Below are 19,562 nucleotides of genomic sequence, written 5' to 3'. Positions count from 1 at the left end.
ATACAAGATTATTCAAGTGCATCCACTCCCATGGCCACTGCAACAAAATTGGATAAGGATACAGGTAAATCAGTAGATATTACTGATGACAGAGGTATGATTGGCTCTCTACTCTATCTAACTGCTAGTAGACCTGATATCATGTATGCTACCTATCTTTGTACAAGATTTCAAGCAGATCCAAGAGAACCTCACTTAACAGCTGTGAAAAGAATTTTCAAGTATCTTAATGGAACAACTGATATGGGATGTGGTATCCTAGAGAATCAGACTTTAAGCTAATAGGTTACTCAGATGCAGATTTTGCAGGTTGTAAAATTGACAGGAAAAGCACAAGTGGAAGCTGCCAATTTCTTGGAGGCAAATTGGTTTCTTGGTTTAGCAAGAAATAAAAGTCAATTTCCACATCAACTGCAGAAGCAGAGTACATTGCTGCAGGAAGCTGTTGTACACAGATTCTTTGGATGAAGAATCAGTTACTAGATTATGGGTTAACATATTTTAAAATCCCTATTTACTGTGATAATCAAAGTGCTATTGCTATGACAGGTAATCCAGTTTAATACTCAATGACAAAGCACATCAGCATAAGGTACCACTTCATAAGGGAACATGTGGATGAAGGTACAGTGGAATTGCACTTTGTTCCAACAGATCAACAACTAGAAGATATCTTCACAAAACCACTGTGTGAAGCTACTTTTACAAGATTGGTAAATGAACTTGGAATGGTTTCAGGTTCTTTCTCTAAATCTCCTTAGTTTTTGTTCTGATGCATCAGACTTTATGATCAGTATTTACAGATATTACTAACTTTGTGTATTCTGTGCTTAATTGAAAATTTCTTAAGTACTGATTGTTGTCTGATGTGAATTTCTAAACTCTGATAGTTATATGAATGTTTTTGTGATTGTTCAATCCAATGAGGATAAATATGCTAGATGTTGACCTAGTAGTCTTTAATATACTAACAAATCCCATATTTGAAGTAATTATTTATGTGAAAATCTATTGACACAAGCAAATTCTTATATTGAGCTTAGTTAAGTTAATTTTTCTATCTTATTACTAAGTCAACAACTAGAATAGTGCTTATCATCTGTTAAGTTCTGATGTTAGTAAATCTTGTGAATGTACTAAGTGCTGATAAGCCTCACTTATCAAAAGAAAAGAAAAAGAAATAAAAATCAGGTACTCCTTTGAGATCTAGAGTAAAAACTGTGGAAGGGAAGACCCAAGTGCATTGCTGGTATTAAGTAATATGCATCAGAAAAGCAAAAATAAATATTTTTCTTGGTGACTTTTCACACTCTATGATTACTGAAGAAATACTCTGATAATAGCATAAATTCTGATAAGCAGTCGTGACTCACTTACACTGAGAAGCCACTATAAAATGGAATTTCAAAAGATGCATAAAATGAGTACAAAACAGTTGAGGTGGACTCATGCATGAACTCATTCTAAAGTAGACTTCAGAATCATGACAGATTTTGAGCAAAGTTGTTAGTTATGCCTTATTTTTAAGATGAACTGAAGTGAATCAGACTTTATTCTTTATCTGATATTTAGTTTTCTGCACACACATACACTCCATATGAATGATGAAAATTACTGTGGTGATAAATGGTGTTTTAGATGAACGTTTAAGTGTCTGTTACATAAATTCTGAGGACAAGTTATGCTGGAAGTTCTGATGATTAAGTTCTGAAGAAACGAAATCAGAATTTGTGTGAAGAATTACAGAAATAGGCATTCATTTTTTGAGTTAAGAAATTATGTTCTGATGACTGTTAAATTCTGATATAAGTCTAAGTTCTGATATTACACTCTGATTCTTTACTTGACTTATTTGTGGTTAAAATTTGAAATAGTCTTATTTCAAATCAGAATATGTTTGGGTGAGATATTAACAGTCAATATAATTTGGGTTAGTGGTACACGTCTATGCACAGTAATTTTTACTTGTTTCATGTGCGCATTAAATCCTGTTTTACACTTCTAATGGCTGTTTTTATTCTCATTAGTCTAGGGAGACGAGGTAGAATTATTTCTACCTATAACCATTCAATTTTCTTTGCGTCTCTTGGCATTCTATTGCCTATTTAAACCAACACTTCATTCCAGCCATCACATCTCTCATTTTCTCATAAACTCACTCTCTTCTTATTCTTATCACCACAAATGGTTGAGTTTGGCTGGTTTTACAATTATGGCACTGAGACTATACTTATTTTCAAAATGGAATTCCAACTCCATACCATATCAACAACATTCCTCATAATCTCTGGATTCAATTTCCAAAGATCATTAAACGTGACATGTTGACAATCCAAAGAGATCTACATCTCCGTCATCTCCGACAGTAGGAGTGAATCATTCGTCTCGCTGTTCTTTTTGTTGAGAGTAGGAAGAAGAAATAATTTATGCTCCCTGTTTCTCTTCACCGTCAGCTTTGTCTGGCTTCTTAGCTTAGGACAAAAGCTATTGATGTTAGGATTTGCAACTTAGGACAATCTTGTACTTTTCAGCATGTAATTTAAATTTCATGAAATGTATTTGCTCAATATATTAATGAAATTTTATATTTATGCAAGATTTTGACTCTGAGTCGTTTGATATTCTGATGCATTTTTAAATCCTGATATTAACCATATTCTGATGACCTTTTTAGCTCTGATACCAATCAAGTTCTGATTCTGACATGGCAGTATTTGTTTACTTGGTTTCTTTATGGTCATTCTCTCATTGGTTATATTTTTACAGAATATTGGTCTCGCAGTGAAAATAATTTATTAAGTGGGAACAATTTTAAATTTTAAAATAAAACTGAATTACCTTGATTAATGGGATTACTTGGTAAGTGAAACGGTTTTTCCTTGAAAAACTGCATGTGATAAGTAATGATTACTGAATACATGTGCCCATTAATTATCTTTTACTGCTACATGTCTGACAGGTGTCCCAACGGTTACTTTTTCTACCATGTATAAGTAAAAGAGAGAAAAGATTGTAAACTCTTTTATTTACTTTCATATTTTATCTCTCTCTCTCTTTACTTTTATTCTCTCTCATTTACTGACGCTGTTTCATACAGACATTTTATCAAACACCTTCAGGCAACCTAATTACTCAATTTTTCTCATGGCACCTAAGGATTTGATTATAGATGGAGCCAAGTTTGTACCCAACAACTATGCTGCAATCTTGAACAAGACTGAAGCTTCATCTGATTTGCACTTTGTGCAAGATCTTCTAGCACATAGTGAGATTGGGTATGCGTTGACCCAACCTCAAGTCATTTCAAGCCAACAAGTTCTGACGTTCTGGCGAACTGGACATTTTGATAATGGTGGTGCTACTGGTACTCCAAGCATTATTTTTGAAGTGAATCATGTTGAGCATTTGGTAACTCCTGGAGCAGTTCGTAAAGCTCTCCACTTACCAGAAGGCTGCATTTTTTCAACAGCGGAGGACCCTGTTCTACAGCAGCTCATGGCCAATTTGGGTTATGAGAAGAGTTTGGCCAAGCTTGGATAGTTGAAAAGGGCACATATCAGGAAGGAATGGAGCTTTTTCTTCGACTGCATCACTAAGGCATTCGCCAATAAGTGTTCCAACTTTGATGCCATTCCAATTATGAGTCAGCACATCGGGTATGCTATTATTCACCAAAATCACTTTGATTTTACAAGTGTTGTGCTAGGTTTTATAGGGGATAGGATGACAGAAGATAGGAATGTTGTGTACTTTTCTCAATTCTGTCAGCTTATATATACCTTCTGTTGTGCTGATGAACCCCAACCTACCACTAATTTAATTCTACCCTTCAAGCTTGCAAAACGGGATTTTAATGACTTGGTAAATGTTGACCTTAAGAAGAAGGTGGTTAGACCCTTACAGATACCTCAGTCTGTAAAACAGATCCTGGTAAATGATGATCCTCACACCTATAGATTTGTTTACCCTGATGTTCAACCCACCAGCACATCCCAGACACCACAACAACCATCAGAACACAACACACATACACCTCAACCAACTCAACCCTCCATCAGAACATATTTCAAACCTTCACAGATATCTCAACCTTCATCATCAGCACATACTGTGAGGCCTTCATCTTCAATGCCCAAGAGGACAAAGACTGTACCTCATACACAAAAGAAGAGAAGGAGGATTGTTCTAAGAGATGAGTCAGACAGTGAGGAACAGGTTCCTGTGTCAGAACCTGTTGTCAAAGAAACTGAGAAGGTCTCTTCTCAGAAGGATATTGGAATTGGGGGTTCTAAGCTTCTCAAAAGGCTTAGAAGGATGTATTCTGATGAAACTCCCAAGGTATCTCCACCTTTAAAGAGATACAAGAAATAGAGAGCACACAGGAACAGGGCTAAGCTAGTTTCAGAGGATGAGGAAGCAGCAGCTCAAGAAGGAGATCAGGAATCTCTAATCTCAAAAGAGCCAGAATTTGCTGAAGCTACTGCATCTACACCTCCATTGTCACCAACTCAGGAAACTGCTCAAGATAAAGTATCTACACCACCTGTGTCTCCTATACATGAACCAGTATCTACTGCAGACCCAGGCACAAGTGCTGAGATTGATATTCATAACCTAATTGTGCCTGAGGTTTTCTACTTAGAAGCTCCACCAGCTCCAATCAATCCATCAACAACACCAATTCCTGATGCTGATGTTACTCCAGAATTGCCTGCAACACCTTCTTTGCATCTAGACATTGAAGATCAGACTATAGGTGAGCATCAGAATATGGGTGTTGATCAGAACTTGGAAGCAGATCAGCACTTAGAGTATGATGTTGAAGCCTCCATAGCCTCTCATATTGTTCTTTTATCAGAGGATGTTGACTCTGTCAGTTCTGATGCTGCAAATGTTGATGCTACTGGTAATGTTGCTACAAATTTAGATGCTGATGAAGCTGGTCCTTCTGGACATGCACCTTTGCAAGCTCCTTTAAAGGCTGAAATAGTCAAAAAGTTTGTTACAAGGGAAGCACCAGTACCTTGGAGTGAAACTCCTAGAGGACAGGATTCTTGCTGATCATTTGGCAAAAGCTGATGAGTTGTTAGTCAATGAAGATTTCAAGACACAGCTAAGAGTTACTGCACTTACTACAAGGCACCTTCAAGGTCAACAGTCTGTAACTCAGGCCAAAGTGGACAAGATTCAAGAATCCTTAATGCAGCAAGATACACTTGTCAAGCTGGAGAAGAAAAGGTTTTTCAAACCTTCCTTTGACCAAATTACCAACATTGAGAAAACCCAAGAGAAGCAACAGTCTCAGATTGATAAAATTTTGACAAATCAAGCTTCTCAGCAATCTCAACTCAATGAGATTCAATCCTCAGTGGAATTGTTTCTCTCTCTTCTTTTACCTACTGATGCCAAAAAGGGGGAGAAAGTAATTAAGTCCAAATGCAAACCTGATAAGACACTGAACAAAAAGGATAATGGTAATGACCCGGGAAACTCTGGAATGGGTGGAGGTCGTGGTCAAGGTGGAGGTCTCTCATCAAGTAGAGCTGGAACTACAAGTCATAGAACAAGTTCTGATACTGGGAGAAGAATAACTTCTGATACTGGTAAAAAGATAAGTTCTGATGAACTTTTGGATCTTGATGAAGAAATTTTAAGACAGTTATTTCTGAAAGAAAATCCAAAAATGGACTTTGAGAGTCTAATGGAAGAAGAAGCTAGGCTTAAGTTAGAAAAGGTCAACTCCAAATCTGAAGCTTCTGTTGTTAAAAAGAAACTTCCTACGGCTAAAGGCATTGTGATAAAAAAAGGACAAATCCTATGGAAATCAAGGCCAAATCACAATTAGAGATAGATCCAAGGTCCAAGGGCAAAGAAAAAGTTGGTGAACCTGTAAAGGTTTATATGCCTCCTATGGATGAAGAAATTTTTGTTGAAGATGCTGATCTTACTCTGACTTCAAGGAAGATTTCTAAGACAACCTCTTACATGGCTCAAGTTGTTTAGAGTAAAGATATAGTTAGTTCTGATATAACAATAAAGCAAGCAACCTCTGACATAGCTCAAGTTGACTTGATATCAAAAGATAAGTCAAAGGAAACCTCTGACATTGCTCATGTTAAATCCTCAAAGTTACTCCTACCAGGATTCTCTAAAGCCAAACAGACTCAACCTTTGAAGACTGCAGCAAGTGGTTTTGAAGCAAGAATGGTTACTGGAAAGGAAGCAAGAGATAAATCTGGATTGGGTAGTGCTGATGAAAGAAGAGTGCAGAACACAACCAATGATCCAACTTCCTTAAGTGAACCAGGTGTTGGAGCAACTCCTGAAAGATTGGATCAACTAGAATCTGTACAGATGGTCTACCATACCTTCTTGAAAGAACACATCTTGTTATATTTCATGACAGATGGAAGGGTTTACCATATAAGGGAAAATGCTATACCACTGAAGTATTTGGAGGAACTAGAACATGTTTTATTCTTACTTCAAGTGAATGACAGAATAACAGAAAGTGTTGCAAACTATTTGAAGACTCAAATTCAGAGATAGAAAAGACTTTATTCTGTAAAGTCTGACAGCACATATTGTCCCAAGTACAGAGATCACAAGGGTGATATTATTGATATGAAGCCTAATACTGTAACGATCAGAACATATCTTGGTATTAAGGGACTTGAATTCAATCTAGAGTCTGACAAAGCCTATGTCATAAGACTAGATCAGGAGTTGAGAAAAGCAAAAATTAATGATCTCAGATATGCTATCTTCCAAACTAGTGAAGATACTGCAGAACTTAAAGATGCTAAAAGGAGGATGATTGATGAACTAAGATATGCTGAGAGATGTTTGTTAAAGAACTATCTCAAAACAACTCCTAACATCAAAGAGATCAGAAAGTGAAGCCAATTCAAGATCTACAACTGCTCAAATTCTGATATGTATACAGACTGAAGTTGTTATCAGAAGTTAAAACTGGTAAAGTTTTAAGGACTGTAAGTTCTAGTTATCTAGTCAAATTTTCATGCATTTGTACTTAATGTTTTTGACATCATCAAATATCTGTTAAACTTGTATATTATGCTAATTTACAAGTTGGGGGAGATTGTTAGATATATTTGATAATATCATGTCTAATATGATTTATGTTTAGTTTTCAGATCTTACTTAAACAGGACAAATCAGTACTTAACTGAAATCAGCATTTATACTGAAGTCAGAACTTAAGTTATCAGTACTTAAGATTCAGGAGATATTTATCAGGAGATAATATCAGGACTTAAAGGAAACTTTCAGATAAGGAAGGCGGCTGATTGAAAGGAAAGAAGATCAAGACAAACGTAAGAAGAGATATGCATGAAGAAGGAATTATGTGAAGAATGGAATACTTGGAAGAAAAGATAACTGATTGATATATTTTAGGAAGCAGAATTATATTCCATATCAATTAGATATTATCTTGTAAATGTGTGATATATAAACATAGACATAGGGTTTACACTATAAGTGTTATCATTATCGAGAATATTATTCATTGTAACCCTAGCAGCTCTCGTGATATTTGTTCATCACTGAGAGAGGACAGTTCCATATTGTAACAGAGTTTATTATATTGAATAAAGTTTGTTTTCTGTTACTTGAGTTCTTTAATTCGATTTGATTGTGATAAACACTGTATTCAACCCCCTTCTACAGTGTGTGTGACCTAACATACTCTATACATTGAAGCTTTGAATTGAGATTAGCGAATAACTAATTATTTTTGTTATTTCACCATTGGTTGTTGAGATAACTCTGGACCATGAGAAATGGGGAGTTATGTGGTTAAGGATGTCATTTGATTCGACTCCTTTGATTGAAAATTGTTTTTATGGGTTGGATGGTTGTGTAAGAGGCCGTGGCGGCGGTCCAGCGTGAGCTATGTGTTATACAGGATATAACACCGTGCTAGGCCGATATGTGCCTTGGGTACCCTTTTATTTGGTATGCTTCGGCATACCGGTGTTGCTCCGCGGCTGATCACCGGCGGCAACACATCGTCGTTCAAGGATTCCAATCCCAAAATAAAATACATATACAAATGTTGTTTATTATCATAACATATATCAGTTTTTGATACTGTTCATGTATTGTTGGTTGGTTTTGTTCATCAGATATATTATTATTTTTGTTCTAAATCATAAGCTATATACTGCTTGCTAAGCATTTCTTTCGCTCTTACTTGTTTCATATCCTGATTCTTTCAGCTAGGCCAGGGCAAGCTTGAGTTCCAGGTCTGACCAGAAGTTGTGTGCTTGTAGATAGTTTGGTGTGTTTTCAGGTAGTCAGTTTGGGATGCTTGAATAGTCTAGAGGTTTATAATAAAATTTGAATAAATTGTAAAACTAATTAGACTTATGGTTTGTAATAAAAGTTGGTTTGTATTAGTGTCTGTTTTATACTATAACCTGTGATCGATCCAGTTGCATGCAAGGGGTCATATTTATTATATTATTCTGATGTTATTATTTTATTATAGTTTCTTTTGGGCTAGTGACCCCCAAATCTAGACCCCGGGTTTGGAGGGCGTCACACCGGACCCCGCCCAGGGCTGCCACCCAGACCCCCGCTATATTTTATTTTTCTCAAGTTCTTTATTTGTTTACTTGAGCATGGTGTTGGTTATGGCCTTAAGACCTTTAGATTAAAGTTTATGGTTTTGGTTTTATAAATACGACTTGCATGTCATTTTCATTATTCTTGTAATTATTTAATTTCGAATGTAACTCGAGTTCTCTTATGTAAGTACATTAGTATAGGTTGTTTTAATGTAATGTACTTCAAGGTGGCATGATCCAAGAGGATAAGCAACAATCGAGACAAGAAGAATGAAGACTTGTATATGTAATTATATTTATATTATTCATCATAGATTGACCTTGATCATTTCATTAGCTTGAAAGGATCACATAGGATAAAGGCCATAACCAAGAACATTTACATACCGCACTTTACATATTCATGTATGATTGTATGTATAGAATAGTTAATGATGCATGCTTTAATGAGATTAATCATGCATGAATGTATGTATTAGATACGTCACCTATGCCATGCCTGCTAAACAAGATAAAATCTATAACGACTCAAGATTTTAAAATTTACAAATGATTATGAGATTCTTGTGTTTATGAAACAGGAATGAAATACGAATCTTCTTTATTTCCGACATGGGGCGATTTTTCCAACAACGGGTTCATTGAACTTGTAAGGATGTGGGTTTTAAGCAAGACCGGTGTGACTCCTCCACTACTTAAAAATCAAACTATTGACGAGTATTGATTTGAAGTATTTTATTTAAGGAAAAATTGGGAATCTCTTTATGATAGGATCATGATCGTTATAATACTAACAAAACCCTAATGTTTATATTAAGTTGTTTAGATGCTTTTCAATATATCCAATGCGTTAACCCCTCGATCGATAAGGAGTGGGTTCGCCAGAGCGAAGTACTCCTACCTATCGTGGGATGGCGTGTTGAAGTATATGATACTTTTTAGACCTTTGGGTTTGACTTAACTAAGTTACCATAATAGGATTGTGAACTTAGAGGCATAGAGTTTGGTGAGATTTATTAGATAAATATGAATAAATGTTGTTCCACTAAACTATCCAAGAGTTATATAGTTGATATAATTGACAAATGTTGTCTACCTTATTGAATCATGTTTTAAGAGTAAAGCTAAAGCTGAACTAAAATGTTGTGAAATTTGGATCTTGGCTCACTAGAAAGTATATAGAAGATATTCTTTCCGAATTAATAATTAGGGTTATTAATTTGATAAAAGTAGTGGGAGATATATATATTTTGAATATATATAAATAATCACTTGAACATAATTTATTAATCATCTGTAGACTAATTTAACTTATGCACTTAAACATTGTAGATATCAAAATGGCAAACAATTCAAATAACTTTTGTGTGCGATCAGTCCTTGTGAAGGACAAGCTGACAAGAACAAACTTCCTTGACTGATAGAGGAACTTGAGGATTGTCCTCAAACAAGAGCGCAAGCTCTATGTAATTTATATCCCTCGCCATGCACCTCTTCCTGAAGGAGCATCTCGTGCTCAACATAATGTCTATCAGAAACATATCGATGATGACACGGATATTCAATGTCTCATGTTGGTGACCATGAGTGCTGAACTTCAAAAATAACATGAGAATATGGATTATTATGATATGATTGAGCACCTTAAACGTATGTTTGAAAGAAAGGCTCGTCAGGAGAGATTTGATACTTTCAAATCGTTGCATGCATGTAAGCAGGGAGAATGTGATCTAGTTGGACCGCATGTTCTAAGAATGATAGGGTATATGGAGTACCTTGCCAAGTTGGGTGCCCCAATTGCTATGGAGCACCAGATTGATCTTATTTTGCAATCTTTAAAGAATAGTTATTCTCAATTTGTGATGAATTACAATATGAGTGAGATAGATAAGAACCCCATCGAATTGTTGGATATGTTGAAAACTGTTGAGACCAACGTTCAGAAGGCGTCCCCTGCTCCCATGTTGATGGTGAATAAGGGGAAGGCCAAAAGAAAGGGTAAATGGAAAGGCAAGAGGAAGATGAGATCTAAATCTAATGCCAATCTGAAACCTGTTCCGACCAAGGCTTTGAAGCCTAAAGGTGGTGTTCCAAAGGTTGGTGATTATCAGTATTGCAAGAAACCAGGTCATAAGAAGAGGAACTGTCATGCTTATTTGGAGGATCTGAAGAAGAAGAAGGCTGCTTTTGCTGCTTCTGATTCAGGTATTTATGTTATAGAAGTCAACTTGTCTACTTCTACATCTTGGGTATTATATACTGGATGTGGTTCTCACATTTGTATAAATATGCAGGAACTGCAGGGAAGTAAGGCATTGACGAAGGGAGAAGTTGACCTACGAGTTGGCAATGGAGCAAAGGTTGCTTCTTTAGCTGTAGGGACTTATCGTTTATCGTTGCCCACTGGGTTTGTTTTAGAACTAGATAACTATTTTTACGTGCCTCCGATTTGCAGAAACATTATTTTGGTTTCTTGTTTGGACAAGAAAGGTTTTTCATATTGATTCAAAACAATAGTTGTTCCTTTTCATTCAATAATGTTACCTATGGGGTTGCACATTTAGTTAATAGTTTATATGTTCTTTATTTATATACTCATGTCTATAACATAAATAATGATAATAAACATATTAAGATAAAAGACTTAAATCAAACATACCTTTGGCATTGTCGTTTAGGTCACATAAATGAGAAACGCATTTCCAAATTACATCAAGATGGTTACTTGGATAAATTTGATTTTGAATCATATGAAGAATGCAAATCATGTCTCATTGGCAAAATGGCTAAAGCTCCTTTGATCGGACAAGGTGAAAGGGCCACCGAATGATTAGGACTTATACATAGTGATGTATGTGGTCCAATTGTTAGTCGCTAAACACGCGCTAATAATACACGCAAGTATACGCGTTCGCAAGTAATATAGAATTATTTCTAGTTCATTCCCACAGAGATTGGATTTGGTTAACTATGTAATTTATGCACTTATGCACCGATGATATGGTTATTATCCAATGCTAAGACGATAACAATTTGGGATTATTTATAACTAAGAATTAAACTAACAATTATAACTAAGAAAATAAGAATGGTTGGATTAATATATATGTCAAACATGGGATTCTAACTTCATTAATTACCTCATTGAATAGCCTTTTTGTTTTTAACCTTAGCATGTAATGGTGATGACACTAATCAGATAACACGAAACTGATAAACGCCAAATTTTGTTGCACGAATACCATACTACCAGACATCCATAAAAGAGATAGAAGTTGAATAGACATCAATTATATTGATACCCTATATGTCTATAGAATTTGACAACATAAAGGTTTAAAGCACAAGTTATCTATCGTGATTACATAGGGCAAGTAAGATGGTTAAAATTACCTACGAATCATGCATAACAATAACACATGAACCTATGCTAGCATGGCAAGTTCTAAACCCTTAAATTCACTGTCGCTTCATTAAAGATTAACACGCTATCTTATAAGTTCGCGACACTCATAAGACGAATAAGCACAACCAATACTAGGTTATCATACAATCACTATAATGACTCGTATATTTTATTATTTAAATGTGTACATCTTGAATAATTAATTAAATAAAATATATATATGGGTTCTGTCAACGGGTTATTATTTTGTTATTGTGTATATGTGATTACTAGTGTGTGGGATTGAAGTGTGTGGTTAGTTACTGGGTTTTATGATTTTGTTTCACTTTTAAAAGTGAATTTAATATAATCTTATTTACATAAATATCTAAAATGTGTTTAAAATTATTTTTATGGTTTTATAATTACAAAAATTATTTTTGGGATTTTATAAAATTTAGAAATCAATATTTCATCAATTATTTAACCATGTATGATTATCTTATCACATTTATTTGTGAAATCTGTATTTAATTCTAGAATCTTTCAAAAAATTATGAAACCTATATTTATTTAAGTTTGAAATATTCCGAGAATTTTAAAATTATTTTGGGAATTTTTGGGATTAAATTCACCGCCTGTTTGTTCGTTAAATCATTAAATGCGGGTCTGATGCGCGATTCAAAAATGTTTTTAAAATTATGGAAATTATATATTATTAATATTTAAATACTCTGAGAATTTTGAAAGTATTTTGGAAATTTTTCGATTTAGTTTTACTCGCATTTTAGTTTGTTAAATTTGCGAAATGCAGGTTTGTAGTCGAAATGCGGGACTCGTGTTTATTTATTTGATACGTGTAAGCTTTTAACCATATTACAGACACGTGGCAACAACTAAAATTTTTAAGGAATAAAAATAAAAACACACATGCGGTACAACCACCGCCTTCTTCATCCCTGTTCAGTATCTCCGATCTCTCTCTTTAATCTCGCTTTATCTCTCGATCTCTCCCTTATATTCCTCTGTTTCCCCCTGTTTATTCCCCGATTCCGTCGCCCCTAGGCTTTCCCCGGGAAGCCGGCGCCGTTTCTTTTCTCTCTGGTTCTAGTCGAAGGACTTAATAATTGAAGTCGAAAGATAATCTAGTGGACTGTCAACGAGCTCAGTAGGGTTTTAACCAAAGAACCTGAGTGTTAAAGTCGAATCCAAGGTGATCTAGTGGTTAGACGATAAAGTCTTAACATCTGAGTCGGCTCAGAGTCGATCAGTAATAGTTGTAAAGCTCTGCAAGGCAAGTTCCCTGACCATTCTTTTATGGTTCAGTATATATGAATGGAATGTTGTTTTACTTTCGAACAGGAACAGAAACGTTTTAAGTTACGTATCCCCTGTGTTTGAAAATGTGGTAAATATGTGTTTTGGGGAAAAGTAACTTCTGAAAGTACCTATCTCTAAAATATGATTAAAATGAAAGTAAGTTTTGAATAGTGTGCTGTGATAAAATTGTTTTGAAAAGAGATAGGTAAAAGTGGATTTGAAAACTGAATAAAATGAATCAGATACTGGATAACGTTACGTAAGTGGCTAATTCGGTTGCGCGCATTACATAACCGATTAGTCCAACATAGATAATCAGAGACCTAGCTAGTCTCTGCGAATCCGGTTATTTTGTGTGAAAGCCCGATCAGCTTTCCTAGACATTTTATGTGATAGCTCAGCCAACTATCCTAGATAATTTATGTGGAGGCCTGATCAGCCGTCCCTAAATAACATCCAATACATATTTGATTCTGATTTAGTGGTTCCCGTAACGGAACAGATGATTTTGTGGTTCCAGTAATGGAACAAGTGATTGAGGTTCCAGTAACGGAACAAATGGTTTTGGGTCCCCATAACGGGATAAATGGTTTTATGGTTCCTGTAATGGAACGGAAGGTTTGAAAATGAAAATAACATGCTAACATTGAACTCTGGTATTTATGCACAGCACACGACTGTTGATTTTGTTTTACAGAGCATGCTAGTTTTGATATCCAGTTTATACATGTTTTACATCTTTCTAACAAGTTATGAATTATGTTCCTATAACTGCTTCACTTTAAATCGTTTTTACTTGTTATTCATATAGTGGTACTGCTGAGCAATTGATTGATCACCCTTGCAGAATGTTTTATATATGTATTGCAGATGCCTAGGGTATTCTTCCGTGATAGTCAGGGCAGAGTTCCAGTTTTTTTTTGGCGTCGAGCTCCTCTGAGGTAGTTGTGTTGGACCAAAGATGGTCTATTGAGTTGCTGTATTAAGTTAGTTACGTCAGGATGGTTTGCTGTAAGTCGGTTTTGTAATAGTTGTAACCTAAATCATACTTAAACCTGGAAAAGGTCTTGGTAAATGGGTCATGGTTATGTATAAATAGTGATTTAAATTATATTATATTTGTTTTTGTTGTTGGTATTGACGTCAACTCCTGACCCCAGGGTTGAGGCCATCACAGTTGGTATCAGAGCTACAGGTTTGAGTCCCTAATTTAGGTTAGGAGTAGAGTTAAAAGAGTGCAGGAAGGTTTATATAATGGTAGAAGTCAGCAACTCAATTAGAGGAGCGAGTCTATGAGTTCAATCGAGGGTCTCGAAGGCGTAACCATGACGTCTATTGAGAATTGGATGGAACTGCCCTAGCTTAGAGTATATCTCCTTAGTATACGTATTATTGGTAAGGTCCGATAGAGATTTCTAGTTTCCCTCTCGAGAATTCAAGTCCGATTAAGGGAATTCACCTTCTGAGCAGACCTTTGGTGTGTCAGCTGAAGAGACGCCAACGTTATTTCTAAATATCATATTCTCTATGTCAAGGAATGTTATTGGACCGATTGTGTGACCTTGGTGAGTTCGAATAGTATGATAAAAGTCAGTGACTGCTAGGAAGGCCAAGTTTTATAGTGAATGTGGCTTAGAACAGGAGGTTGTATCTTTGAATCCTTATACTTCTTTCTTGAAACGTATTTTGTTTCCAGAGTTATTGTTTCTTATCCTATAAGTTGCTTACTTTTCCTGTGAGAAAGTTGAGAACTCAGAGTAAGCCATTTAGGGTTCTGTTGGTTCAATTATAAATCAGATTTTCTCCCTCCTTATTTGTAAATCTATATTTAAACATTGTTTCTTTTCTCGGAAATTCTATCGGTTGATTGGGGCAAACAATGCATATGAGTTGACCGTTTTTCTGTGTATTAAAAGGGTCTGGTGCGACGCCACCGAGTTATGTGTTGTGAACTATGCAGTACTAAGACTGGCCATCTTATGTACTTGTATGATTGCTCTTAATCATACCTACATTTTCTCCACTGTTCCTTCTTATTCGAGTCCCTTGAGTTTGAAATTTCATTTGCTATTTTATGATAATGAATTTATGTGATTAGATGGTTTTCATTATTGAAAGAAAGTAAGATTGACTGTCGGGAAGAACGAAAGTCCTATATCAGGGTGTTATTTAAGAATAAGGTAACCGCGAAGGTTCAAAATCTTGTGGTGGAGTTCTAGCCTGGGGAAAAGCAATTTAGTGGTTGGTGGATTATGTTTAAGTGACCAGAAATCATCCCTAGAGTGATGGTTGGTGAAAATATGGACTACGGTGCTTAGTAGAGCCAGTGTTCCTTAAGTTTGACTTGATTTACCTGTGTGTTCTGCATAGTGTGTGGCGGATATTGCCATCCAACTTTTATTGTATATCAGATCGATTCAGTTGTTATACTTGGGTAGTGATGGGAAGTTGGTTAGTTGCTGAGGTATTGAGGAGCCGTGCGACGGTGATCAGTTTCCTTGTATTTTAGTTTTCCTGAACTGTTGTTAATTCTGCTACTATCATTATTGCTATGATTGCTAGTGTCGTTAATCTAGATTTCTTTTGTAAATGGACCCCGATATTATAAGGACATGGGTATTTTTATTGGGGCAGCATTTCCTGATACAGGTGTACCGTTTAAACGGTGATATCTTTTGTCAAACATTTTATTATGTTTTGAATAAACTCATTTATATATTCCAGGAAAATGCCACCCAAGAAAGCTACCCAGTCTAAAGAAAATTGTAGTAGTTTTGTGGAGGGTTCAACTATAAATAAAATTCTAGACATATTGCGCCAGCAGCAGCAACAACAGTTGCAGTTAATCTAATAGCTTCAGCAGCAGCAACTACTGTTGCAACAGCAACAGCAAGGAGTGAACCAAAGTGTTAGTTTCAAATCCTTTCAGAGTGTTAGACCTCCTGAGTTTAAAGGTGAACCTAGTCCAGTAGCTGCTGGAGCATGGTTAAAAGAGATGGACAAAGCTTTGAATCTTGTCCAAGTAAGTGATAATCTTAAGACTGATTATGTAAGCTACTTCTTAAAGAATGGAGTGAATTACTAGTGGGAGTCAACCAGAGCGTTAGCAGGAGAAGGCCCTGTTTCATGGGATAGGGTTACTGAGTTGTATTTGGAAAAGTATTTCCCAGGTTGTGTGCGGAGTCAAATGGAGATTGAGTTTCTAGAATTAAAGCAAGGTGATAGAAGCGTAGCTGAGTATGAGGCTAAGTTTACAGAGTTGGCTAGGGTTGTACCAGATTATGTATGCTCTGAAGCTCAAAAGGTAAGGAGGTTTCAACAAGAATTGAAGCCTGGAATTCATAGTGGAGTGGTGGCATTACAACTTAAGACGTATCATTCCGCAGTTTAAGCCACCTTAGTAATTGAATTTGATCAAAAGTTAGCCGCCAGAGGAAAATAAGATAAGAAGTGAAAGATAGATGATATGGAAGAAGCATCAGGTTAAGAGGGATCCAGCCAGAAGTCTCAGAAAAAGGTTGGAAAGAGTGATAACAAAGAATTTAGAGGAAAAAGTATTTCTTTAAATAGGATTAGTAACACCTCAGTCAGCTCTAATCGAGCCAAGTCAGTTAAGTCGCCTATATCGGAGTGTAAGCAATGGGGTAAGAGGCATGATGGAAGGTGTAAGGTAAATTGTAATAACTCGAATTTTTGAGACCTTGTAAAACATTTAATGAATAGTAACCCTGACAGACGGGAAAACTTTTGAGCCCACACTATATAGTGCATAAGAAAATGAGTTTCGGAAAAGATATTACGACTATACGTACCAAATGAGTGTATGTAAACGCTATTAGTTTTCGAAGAAAACGAACTTTGAAAAACAACCGTAATTACGACTTATCAAGGACTACGGGAATCACAATATAATTACGAGATTAAAATCCTACGGATTTATATTCAATTAGGATAAATAAAAATATAAGGAATAAATACCAAAAGAATTACATTGCGAACCAATTACGAATAAGTACTGCGGAGAACGTTTAAGTAACCGAGCGAACGCGTAAACGATTAATTAAACGTAACGCACTAACTAAACCAAGGTAAGGAAGTAACCATGGTTACTTCATCAAATAGTAAGCTAACCCTAGGATGACCAAGCTAGCTAGCAAATAGTGTGCTAAGGAGCTAACCTTGTAGTTTAGCTTGTAAGCTAGCAAGCTAGCAAGCTACAAAGATTTGTCCATGGATTTGGAGACAAGGAATAAACCTAAGCTATCCTAGGAAGAATAAAGATCAACTTGCAAAGATATCAAGTCATCTTCCAAGAAGCAACCTAGAATTCATCCAAGAGAAGCAACCAAGGGCTATAAATACCCCCCCCACCCCCAAAAGCTCCCATTCGGCTATTCTGTAGAAAAGAAGAAAATTGCAATTCAAAACTCCAAGCTCTAGTTCTTGTAAAATCCCACAATTATTTCCCAAGCCTCCTAGCAACTAAACTAAGGTAAGAAAAATCTTTCATCTCTTTTTATCAAGGTTTGATGGGTGGAATAAATTCAAGAAACTCACCCGCAGCCTTTATGGATTTGATGAACAGAGTGTTCAAAAAGTACCTAGACATATGTGTGATAGTTTTAATAGATGATATTCTGATCTACTCAAGGACAGAGCAAGAACATGCGGAACATTTGAGGATAGTCTTAGAAATCTTGAGGAATGAGAAATTGTATGCCAAGTTTTTGAAGTGCGAATTTTGGCTGAGAGAAGTTTAGTTTTTAGGACATGTGGTGAGTAGCAAAGGAGTTTTAGTTGACCCCCGCCAAGATAGAGGCGGTATCCAATTACGAAAGACCAGGAACCCCGACAGAGGTTAGGAGTTTCGTAGGTTTAGCAGGTTATTACCGGAGATTTGTGCAAGACTTCGCTAAGATAGCAAGTCCACTGACTAGACTTACCCGGAAGGCAGAAAAGTTCGTATGGACGGAAAAGTGTGAAGAGAGTTTTCAAGAACTAAAAAAGAGGCTGGTGTCAGCACCAGTGCTTGCTCTTCCCGATGGAAAGGGAGAGTTTGTGATATACATCGACGCATCACTTAAAGGATTAGGATGTGTACTAATACAGCACGGCAAGGTTATAGCGTATGCCTCTCGACAATTGAAGGAGTATGAGAGCCGATACCCTACGCATGACCTAGAATTAGCAGCCATAGTATTTGCCCTAAAAATTTGGAGACATTACCTATACGGTGAGAAATGCGAGATCTACACTGACCATAAAAGCCTCAAATATATTTTTACTCAGAAGGAACTAAACATGAGACAGAGGAGATGGTTAGAGTTGATAAAGGACTACGACTGTGAAATTTTGTATCACCCGGGTAAAGCCAATATGGTGGCTGACGCTCTTAGTAGGAAGGAAAGACTCAAAATGATAATGACATCGGAGGAATTAATTAAGGAATTTGAGAAGATGGAAATCGACGTAAGAATGACCGGTAAGAGAACGGAAGGATTATTTGAGATTAAGCTAGTACCAGAACTGACTACAAAGATACGAGTATGTCAGGAAAAGAAGATGAGTGAGGAAAAAGGGACATTGACCGGTGAGGAAGTGAGATGCGAGAAGGATGAGGAAGGGATCATGAGGTATGCGTCCCGGATTTGGATTCCGAATGTGCAAGAATTAAAGGACGAGCTGTTGCATGAAGGGCACATCTCTAGATATTCAATCCACCCAGGAAGTACGAAAATGTACCATGACCTTAAGGAATATTATTGGTGGCCTAACATGAAGAGAGAAGTAGCGGAGTGGGTTAGCAAGTGCTTGACATGCCAAAAAGTGAAGGCGGAACACCAGCGACCTAGTGGACTGTTACGACCCCTAGAAATTCCGGAATGGAAATGGGAACACATAGCCATGGATTTTATGGCAGGCTTACCGAGGACAAAGACCAATCACGATGCTATATGGGTTATCATTGATAGACTGACCAAGTCCGCACACTTCCTACCAATAAACGAAAGGTACACCGTAGACAAGTTGGTAGATATTTACTTGAAGGAAATTGTAATAAGACACAGCGTTCCTGTAGCCATAGTGTCAGATAGAGACCCGAGGTTTAATTCCCGATTTTGGAGAAGCTTCCAGGAATGTGTAGGCACCAGACTAAACATGAGTACCGCTTACCACCCCCAGACGGATGGACAAAGCGAAAGGACTATACAGACCCTAGAAGATATGCTGCGAGTATGTGCCATCGACTTCAAAGGAAATTG

This window comes from Apium graveolens, chromosome 5 (genome assembly GCF_009905375.1).
Source record: "Apium graveolens cultivar Ventura chromosome 5, ASM990537v1, whole genome shotgun sequence".
NCBI classification, from domain to species: Eukaryota; Viridiplantae; Streptophyta; class Magnoliopsida; order Apiales; family Apiaceae; genus Apium; species Apium graveolens.
This window is presented reverse-complemented; position numbering follows the sequence as displayed.